This window comes from Dipodomys spectabilis, unplaced genomic scaffold (assembly GCF_019054845.1).
Source record: "Dipodomys spectabilis isolate Male_0828 unplaced genomic scaffold, ASM1905484v1 ptg000286l, whole genome shotgun sequence".
Taxonomy (NCBI): domain Eukaryota; kingdom Metazoa; phylum Chordata; class Mammalia; order Rodentia; family Heteromyidae; genus Dipodomys; species Dipodomys spectabilis.
The window spans coordinates 420,089-430,372 of record NW_024870963.1 but is presented as its reverse complement, the minus strand read 5'-3'; the positions used below and the strand labels follow the sequence as shown (position 1 = coordinate 430,372).

At 44.6% G+C, this 10,284-nt stretch overlaps 1 protein-coding gene across 1 annotated transcript in view; it reads left to right on the top strand.

Annotated features, from left to right (window-relative positions):
- The first annotated feature begins 7,555 nt into the window (after window positions 1–7,555).
- Window positions 7,556–10,284, top strand: part of Tep1 (telomerase associated protein 1) — a 59,964-nt gene continuing 57,235 nt past the window's right edge. Inside the window, exon 1 of the mRNA XM_042701084.1 lies at window positions 7,556–7,636. The gene's annotated coding sequence lies outside the window, so the exon portion shown is untranslated. The remainder of the gene's footprint in view (window positions 7,637–10,284) is intronic.

The following is a 10,284-nucleotide window of genomic DNA, read 5'->3' as shown; positions in this document are numbered from 1 at the left end:
GCAAGCACTCTACCACTGAGCCACCTTTCCAGCCCTCAGTTCCCATTTTCTTATTGTAAGGTCTGCCCTGGGAAGGCAGGGAAGATTCCTCCCTCCTCTTGGCTAAGTCTTGGCCCAATAGCTGTGTCACCTAGTTAACTGGCACACCTGGAGACAGTCACCTCCCCCTTCTCTGAGGTCCTTGCCTAGGGGTGACTCACCCCTTTATCCAGCTACTTGCACTACCAACTTGGCTGGAGGCCAGCCAGCAGTTTGGAAACCTTTCTCCTTGCCTAAATACCGTGTGGTGTTCTCATTCATTGGCAGCCTAACATTTATTATATTTCAGTGTTTTTGAGACAATGTCTCACTATACTACCCAGGCTAGCTTTGAACTTTTGAACCCCCTAAGTGCTGAGATTACAGGTGTGTACCACTATGTCTGTCTCTTTCTTTTTTTTTTTTTTTTTGGTTAGTTGTGGGGACTGACTCTGGGCCTGGGCCCGTCCCTCAGCTCTTCAGCTCAAGGCTAGCACTCTACCACTTAAGCCATAGCCCCACTTCCAGCTTTTTCTGCTTATGTGGTACTGAGGAGTCGAACCCAGGGCTTCATGCATGCAAGGCAAGCACTCTACCACTGAGCCACCTTCCCAGCCCCTATGTCTGTCTCTTTCTGAGTTTTTTGTTTGGTTTTTATTTCTTGACTCTTTTCTCCTTTTTTTTTTTTTTTGTCTGTCATGGGGCTTGAACTCTGGACCTGGGCACTGTCTCTCAGCTCTTCAGATCAAGGCTAGAGCTCTACCACTTGAGCCACAGCACCATTTCTGGTTTTCTGGTGGTTTATTGGAGATAAGAGTCTCATGGATGTGCTTGCCCTGGCTGGCTTTGAACCATGATCCTCAGATCTCAGCCTCCTGAGTAGCTAGGATCCACCAATGCCCAGGGCTCCTTATTTTTTCACACAGTTACTAATTACCTAACCTATGCCTGGCACTATAAAAAAAAAAGCATCAGGATAAGAAGGCCAGAGAATCTCTGATCAGAGGACAGACTTGTGAGCTCATAAAAGTGTAATAATGGTGGACTTACAAGCATGGATGAAGTCCTATAAGAGCCAAGAGGATGGATGAATGATCTCTGTCCAGAGAAGCTTCTGTTAGGAAAAGCACCATCAAGTGGGTAGTTTGAAAGGATGCCTAGAAACCCATCTGTGCTTATCTAGCAAGAAGAAGGCTCCAAGGTCAAGCTCTGTATCGGTAGAGGAACACAAACACACACACATACACACACACACACACACACCAGTTAGAGAAGGAAAAGTACATTCTAGACAGAAAAAAAGGCTATGCTTTGCCTTGTTTCTCCACAGCAAAGTAGGTATTCCAGAGATTCTAAAGACAATTCTGTTGCCAGCCTTATCCCTTCAAAAGACAGTGGTTCTCAACATAATTTTATGTTTCCTGGCTCCACAGCTCCCTTACATCTTTCCCCTCTGTCTTTCCATTTCTGCCCCTTAGGAAGTTGTTGGGATATAAGAGTGTCGATTATTATTACCATTATTTGTTAAGGCTTTCCTGCTCCTAGGGGTAGTTACAGAGTCTTTCTTGCACCTTTCTTTATTCTGACCTCAGAAGTACTTGCCAAGACTGGCTGACTTACACTTGTAAGCCTAGCTACTTAGTAACTAAGATCTGAAGGACTGGCTTGAAGCTAACTCCAGGAAGAAAAGATCAATAGATACCATCTCAAAATTACCAGTAGAAGACAAGGGCAAGAGTTATGATTCATTGGTGGGTACTAGATTTCTAAGTGATCTCAAACCCCTGTAATGCCAAAAAGAAAGAAAGAAAGAAAAAAGAAATACTTAACAAGTATTTATTAATTTATTTTTAAAATATCATTACTTTGTTAAGGTTTTTCATATATCTCTGTTTATTATAGACAAAGAATATAGTTGAAAATGAGTAAGGATAAGTAGGATGTATAAAAGAAAAAAATTGTATAAGAGAGGTAAGAGGAAAATTGGAAGAGTTGAACATTTTCTGTCTTTGCTTTGTGAGCTGTATCTGTAGATTGAGTTATATAAATGTATCAGTTAATAAATTCTGTGTCCTAGTTTCTCTACTATAAGAATCTTTTAAAATAAAATGCTGGCTGTGGTTCACACCTATAATGCTAGCTGCCTAGAAGGCTGAGGTCTGAAGAATGTGGTTCAAAGCTAGCCCAAGTAAACAAATCCCTGAGACTCTTATCTCTAATTAGCCAGCAAAAAGCCAGGATTGGAAGTGTGGTTCAAATATAGTAGAATACCAGATTAGAGCAGAAAATGCTAAGGGACAGAACCCAGGCTCTGAGTTCAAACTGCAGTACCAGCACAAAAATGAGCAAACAAATTAAACACCCTGTAATTTGGCTTCAGTCTCCTCTATTATTACTAAAGCCATCTTCCCTCCATTGTTGCTATGACCTGCTTCTCATGAACTATAACCATCTATGGAAATCCTCATTTTCCTCTCTTATCTTGAACAAATAGCTTAAGAACCAGCTCTTACACTAAAGATGTCCCCTGGCTCTAGAGGTGGCACCTTCCTCAAAGTGGGCCTTTTCTGTGTAAGGTTTGCCAAGACTGCCATGTGGTTCGGGCAGAAAAGTTTATTGGTGGGGGAGCGCAACCTGCTGGCCCACACTAGATAGAGGAGAGATTTATCTCTTTTTACTTTTATCAGTAAAAGGGGGGAAAAGAGGAAGAGAGAGAATTTGTGGTTGAGAGGGGTTATATAGGGAAAGGTGAGGAGGAGGTTGATCACAGGAGATGCGGAAATGATCTCAGAGCCCCAGAGCCTGGGGAACCTCTCACTATCTGAACGAGATGTGATGGTGTGGTTCAGAAAGTGACCTCAGTGGGCTGGGAAGGTAGCTCAGTGGTATAGTGCTTGCCTTACATGCCTTAGCCCTGGGTTGGATTCCTCAGCACCACATAAGCAGAAAAAGCCAGAAGTGGCGCTGTGGCTCAAGTGGTAGAGTACTAGCCTTGAGCTAAAGAGCTGAGGGACAGCGCCCAGGCCCAGAGTTCAGGGCCCACAACCAAGGTGGGGGGGCAGGAATGACCTCAGCGGATGAGAAAATGATCTGAGTCTGGGATGACTCACAGTCAGGTGATTATTGGTTTCAGGCAGGTGATGTCTTTTTTTTTTTTTTTTTGATTGGTTGTGGGGCTTGAACTCTGGGCTTGGGCGCTGTCCCTGCACTCTTCCGATTGAGGCTAGCACTCTACCGCTTGAGCAGTTTTCTAGTGGTTTATTGGAGATAAGAGTCTCACAGACTTTCCTGCCCGGGCTGGCTTTGAACCTCAATCCTCAGATCTCAATCTCCTGAGTAGCTAGGATTACAGGCGTGAGCCATGGCGCCCGGCTTAGGTGGGGCTTAAATTCAAGGCCTGGTTGCTGTCCCTGAGCTGCTTTTCCTCAAGGCTAGCATTCTACCACTTGAGCCACAGCACCACTTCTGGCTTCTTCTGTTTATGTGGCACCGATGAATCAAACTTAGGACTTTATGCATGCCAGGCAAGCACTCTACCACAAAGCCACATTCCCAGCCCTCCATGCTTTATTTATTTATTTTTTTAATTGGTCATGGGGCTTGAACTCTGGACCTGGGTGCTATCTGTGAGCTCCTCAGCTCAAGGTTAATGCTCTACCGCTAGAGTCACAGCACCACTTCTAATTTTCTGGTGGTTAATTGGAGATAAGAGTGTCACAGACTTTCCTGCCCAGGCTGGCTTTAAACTGCAAAACTCAGATCTCTGCCTCCTGAGTAGCTAGGATTACAGGCATGAGCCACTGGTGCCTGGCTCCATGCTTCATTCTTAAGACTAGACAAACCATTCTCAGGTAAGATGATAATATCTGAAAAAAAAAAGACTGCTTCCTGAGACTTATAATTACTGATCTCTTTTCCCCCAGAGACCATAAAGTGAACTTGAAGACTTTATTGAGATTATATGTGAACTTAATTTTACAGTAAATAAAAGTGAATGTTTCTTTTTTATTTTCCTTCTTTCTTTCTTTCCTTCTTTCTTTTTTCTTTCTTTCTCTCTCTCTCTCTCTTTCTCTCTCTCTCTTTCTTTCTTTCTTTCTTGTCAGTCATGGGGCCTGAACTCTAGGCCTGGGTGCTGTCCCTCAGCTCTTCAGCTCAAGGCTAGCACTCTACCACTTGAGGCACAGTGCCACTTCCGGCTTTTTCTGCTTATGTGGTGCTGAGGAATAGAAGCCAGGGCCTCATGCATACAAGGCAAGCACTCTGCCACTGAGCCACCTTCCCAGCCCCATGAATATTTCTTAATGTTTTAACAAAAAATTTTAAATGAAGTTGACCATACTTATACAGAAACATTCACTGTAAATCTAAAAGTAGTTATTCAGGTAACTACATTAAATTAAAAAAAAAAAACACAGGTAAAATCAAGAAGGCTTTTCTGTCCCCCCAAATCTCACTTCCATAGCTTCTTATCAAAGGTTTGTCCTTCCCAGTACAAAGTCTATCTGTTCCTGAGAATTGCTGGGGATCCCTCCCTCACTTCATATAGTTTATACTTTGTTCCTTAGTCTAATAGAGCATTTCTTATCTGCCTTGTAATTTTGTGACTTCTTGTGTCCTCTGTGATACTGTAAATACTTGAGGAGGAGGCATTGAAATAACCTCAGAGTTGAGAAGTCCGTGGAGGCATGGTTAAAGATGACAAAGGAGTTTGTTGGCTGGTCAGGAACTGTCCTATTCAGGACTTCAGGGTCTCAAAACAAAGAGCAGCCCTAACCCTAGTAGGGCAGAGTTTATAAAGGCAAAAGCCACATACAGGTGGTGAGGCAGTTTCACAAGCAAGCAAGCTGATTCACAGAAGCTAAATTTGCTTAAGCAATTTTTGTAAATAATTTCATGAGGTCACATCCTGGAGCCATTTGTTGGGAGGGCATTTCTGAAGCTGTCACTGGAGAGTCAACAGTTGTGATTGGGACTCTGGGGACAGCATTCTGCTGATTCAACTGGAGGCTAAAGATATGTGAAGTTTTGGGTGGGTGGTTAGAACTAGTCTGATCACTTGATTTGAGGGACAGGGCTGAGGGCCTAGGATGGAGGTTGCTGGGCCAGAATGGCTTTCCTTTAAGCTAAATCTAAAACTGGGTTCTTATAGTATGTTTTATTCATTTTACACAAATATTCATCTCTTGCATTTGATAGTTCATTAGCATATGCTTGTTGAGTCAAAGTAAAAGACAATGGGTCTATAAGAAAACAGGCCAGAAGTAAGACATCTTATTTATATTTAGTTATTTACTTATTTATTTAGTGTGTATGTCAGTGTTGGGACTTGAATTTAGAGTCTCATGTTCATCTTAGTTTTTTCTCTCAAGGCTGGCTCTCTACCACTTGAGCCACACCTCCACATCCAGATTTTTGGTGGTTAATGGCAGATAAAAATCTAATGGGAAGCCAGGAGTGTGGCTTAGTGATACAGTGCTTTCTTAGCATGCAGGAGGCACTGAGTTCGAGTCCCCAGTACCACATAATAAAATTTAAAAAAACACAAAAAAACAGGGGCTGGAAGGTGGCTCAGTGGTAGAGTGCTTGCCTTGCATGCATGAGGCCCTGGGTTCAATTCCTCAGCACCACATAAGCAGAAAAAACCAGAAGTGGTGCTATGGCTCAAGTAGTAGAGCGCTAGCCTTGAGCTGAAGAGCTGAGGGACAGCAATCAGGCCCAGAGTTCAGGCCCCACAACCTACAAAAAAAAAAAAAACAAACAACAACAATAACAACAAAAAAACAGTAAGAATCTAATGGACTTTCTTGCCCAGCCTGGCTTCAAACTCTGATCCTCAGATTTGAGAGTCCTGAGTAGCTAGGATTACAGGCATGAATCACCAGGACCAGCTAAAGTGAGCAATTTTAATATGGCCTTCCCAAAAGGACTTCAAATGACTGAGGAGATGCCACTTCTTAGTCTCAGACCCAGGTCAGCTTAGATACTATTTAATGAGTATTCAATGTGTATTGTGGCTCCCAATAATCAGGGGTGCAGGCTATATATGAAGAAAAGTGAGTAGTCCTCTGAGAACTTGTAAATAAGGAAAACAAGATATGCTATGAGAACTCAGTGAATTTAGTACAGTCAGAAATGACTGCTGGAATAGTTACTTGTTTGGAAAAAGTCCCGATTGAATTAACAATTATAATCTGAAAAAAGGTTACTTCAACTATAGGGACTGGAAATGTTGGCAATATGTATTTAGCTCTGCCCAAAGGGGGTTAAAGCTGATTTGGCTCATTTGTGACCTTTGTAAGATTTGCCCAGGGTTGTTCAAGCCCTGACCTTCCCACCTCTTTCATTGGTCTCCACCCAGTACCTGTGTCACCTAGGTAACTGGCACACCTGGAGGCAGTCACCTTCCCCTCCTCAGATATCACATCCTGGCTGACCCCGGGTGACCTCCAGGGTCCCAGGCCTTGAGGTCACATCCACATCCAATGGTGCCACACTGTACTGTCCACATCTCCCCCTATCTTTTCCCTAGTGAAGGCCCAGCAAAACAGCCCTCTGGCCCTTTCAGCCTGTACACCTCTACCATGCATGGTATTCCTGCCTGAATACTGTGTAGTGCTCTCTTCATTGGCTACCTAATTAAACCTACTTATTTAATTTACCTTCTTACCAGCTATTCTAAGAAAAATAGTTAATCTGGACCCTTCAAAATCCAGCTTAGGTATTTTGTAGAGTTCATTCTGGGACTGTGTGAGTCAGAATCTAGACATTGGGTCAAATTTAATATATATCTATTTCAAGGGTAGCAGGTGCATTTCTTCCTAAACTTGTTAAATAAAAATGACAGGCGCCAGGCGCCAGTGGCTCACGCCTGTAATCATCCTAGCTACTTAGGATGGTGAGATCTGAGGATCACGGCTCAAAGCCAGCCTGGGCAGGAAAGTCCGTGAGACTCTTATCTCAGGGACCACCACAAAACTGGAAGTGACACTGGTTCAAGTGGTAGAGAACTTGCCTTGAGCTGAAGAGCGCAGGGACAGCGCCCAGGCCGAGTTCAAGCCCCATGACCGACATAAAAGAAAGAAAGAATAAAGATAGGTAGCAAACATGACTTTTTTCAAGAAATTGAATTCGGAGATATAAAAGGAGAAACGTAGTCTTTACCTGATATATGTAACTATAACCCCTGGGTACGTCACCTCTAAAATCACAATAAAAATTAAAAAGTCTTTTTTAAAGGAGGATGAGTGAAAACTAGCTGAGGAGGGGAGTTGGGTGGAATGAAAACCTTGAGGGACAGGAGAAAAAGACGAGCAGGGAAGGAAAAGGATACGTGTAGAAAAACTAACCGAACCCAGTAACTAGGGCCTAAACAGAGCTGCGAACGTCCTCTAGGCGCTCCTTCGAGGCCCCGGCCCGGCCCGGCTCCGCCCCGCCTCGCCCAGGCCCGGCTCCGCCCCGCCTCGCCCCGGCCCGGCTCCGCCCCGGCCCTTCGGTGCTGGGGAAGTCGGGTGCGGGAGTAGGGCTTCCATTTGGTGACTCGCCCGGTACCTGCCGCTGATTTTCCGCGGGCCCCAGGCGCTGCGGGAGGTCGGAGCAGGTGAAACGAGTGAGCTGGCAGGTCTGGGCGCTGCCCTCGGGAGCTGGGAACTGGTGGGGAGGACTAGGAGCAGCCAGCGAGCGACTAGGGGACCCGGGGCCCGCGGGGTGGGGCGCATCCGCGGATTTCTCCCGCTGCTCTGGTCACTCAGGGCCCGTGGTGTGTGAATGGGAAAGAGAAAGGAAGTCCAGTTACTTCCCTGACTGGGGCCTCCTGGGGAGGAGAGGAGCTGTCGCAGACAGCTGCTGTGTGGGCCTTCCTACGCGGAGACTCAGGGTGTTTAACTGGCCTGCAGGCTCTTAGGTAGAAGGTAAGGTGCCTAAGATACCCCAGGTCCAGAATACTGCCTGAAGGGTGGTCAGAAGAAAAAGAGGGGTGGGAGCAGAGCATTTACATACACTCCCGGGGAAGTGTGTGACACTAATCCGCGGGGAAAGGCCCTGAACACGAGGGAGGACTTTCACCTTTCAGTTCCAAGAGAGCTGAATCTCTCTACACAAACTCCAGGGCGGAAAAAGTTTACATGACCTTATTTTTCTATTACTCTTTGATTTGAAACCCCTCTGTCTTCTCCCCTCTTCCGTCTTTTCTCTTCCCTCTCTGCTTGTATAGGGCTTGAAGTCAGGCTTCACACTCATTTGGCTTTTTTGTTTGTTTGTTTTTGCCAGATGGGCCTTGAACTCAGGGCCTGGAGCACTGTTCTTGAGCTTCTTTTGCTTAAGGATAATACTCTACTACTTGAGCCACAGCCTCACTTCCGGCTTTTTCAGTTTATGTGGTACTGAGGAATTGAATCCAGGGCTTCATGCATGCCAGGCAAGTGCTCTACCACTAAGCCACATTCCCAGCCTTCATTTGGCTTTTTTTTTTCTTTAAGTTTGATCACTTTCTAGTTAATGAAGATAAGTTGTGTGATTCTTTTTCTTGTGAATTATGAAAGTTTTGTTTTTGTGACCTAATTAAACAGTTTTTTGTTTTTGTTTTCTTAGTGCCATTGTATAAAGTGTTCCTAGGGCTTGAACTCAGGTCCTGGACACTGTTGCTGAAGTTTTTGCTCAAGGCTATGTACTGATCTACCAGTTGAACCACACCTCCAGCTTTTTGCTGGTGAATTGGAGATAAGAATGGTACAGACTTTCCTGTCCCAACCTGCTTCAAACCTGTAATCCTCAGATCTCAGCCTCCTGAATAGGATTACAGGCATGAGCCACTAGTGCCTGGCAAAAAGTTAATTTTAAAAATTAAGTTTTATTATTTTTAAGTAGTTATACAAGGGGTCACTATTCAACATGTCTGTTTATGAGTACAATACATTTGATCAATATCACTCCTTAGTCATTTTTTCCCATCCCTCCCAAATGCACCTATCTCCTCAATTTTCCTAATTTCATGTGATATGCTTTAAGTATAATGTCACTCCCCATCCTCACACACTTGGCCTTTTTGATGAAGGCTGACATTCTACCACTTGAGCCACAGTTCATATTGTGCTTTTTGCTGGTTAATTGGAAATAGTCGCTAGAATCTGTCCTGGCTATCTTCAAATGAGATCTTCAAGTTTAACCTTCTGAGTAGCTAGGATTATGTGAGCTACAAGCCTCTGGCACCTTCTCTTTCTTTAGGGAAAAAAAATTGATACTCCTTTTTTGGTGGAGGGTGGGAGTAATAGGGGGGTGGTTTCTGGCCCTGGAGCTTGAACTCAGGGCCTGATCACTGTCCCTGAACTTTTCTCAAGGTTAAGGTTAGCACTCTACTACTTCAGACACAGCTCTACTTCTGGCCTTTTTTTTTTTTTTTGGTCTGTCATGGGGCTTGAACTCTGGGCCTGGGTGCTGTCTCTCAGCTCTTCAGCTCAAGGCTAGCACTCTACCACCTGAGCCACAGCACTACTCCCAGATTTCTGGTGGTTTATTGGAGATAAGAGTTTCATGAATGTTCATGCCCAGGCTGATTTGAACTGTCATCCTCAGATCTCAGCCTTCTGAGTAGCTAAGATTACAGGCATGAGCCACTGGCACCTGGCCTTTTTTATTTTTTAATAGTTAATTAGAGATAAGAATCTCATGCACTTTCCTTTACCACTGGCTTCAAACTTCAGTCCTCAGATCTAAGTATTCTGAGTAGCTAGGATTATAGTTATGAGCCACTGGCGCCCAGCTCTTGCTTCTTGTAGCTTTTTCTCCACAGATTGGCACTGTACCATTTGCGACACATCTCTTGTTCCAGCATTCTGCTAGTCAGTTGGAGATAAGAGTTGCATAGATTTTCTTGTCCAGGCTAGCTTTGAACTGGAATCCTCAGATCTCAGCCTCCTGAGTAGCTAGGATTACTGGTGCCTGGCTAGCAAACATTATTATTATTTTGGTCGGTCATGGGGCTTGAATTCTGGGCTTGGGCACTGTCCCTGCCCTCTTCAGCCCAAGGCGAGCGCTCTACCACTTGAGCCACAGCACCACTTCCGGTTTTCTAGTGGTTTATTGGAGATAAGAGTCTCACAGACTTTCCTGCCCAGGCTCGCTTTGAACCATGATCCTCAGATCTCAGCCTCCTGAGTAACTAGGATTACAGGCATGAGCCATGGTGCCCAGCTACAAACTTATTTTTTATTTTGATAAACATAGTGATCTGAAAGGTGGCTGGGGTAGATATCAGGGGAGCTCCTTAGTCAG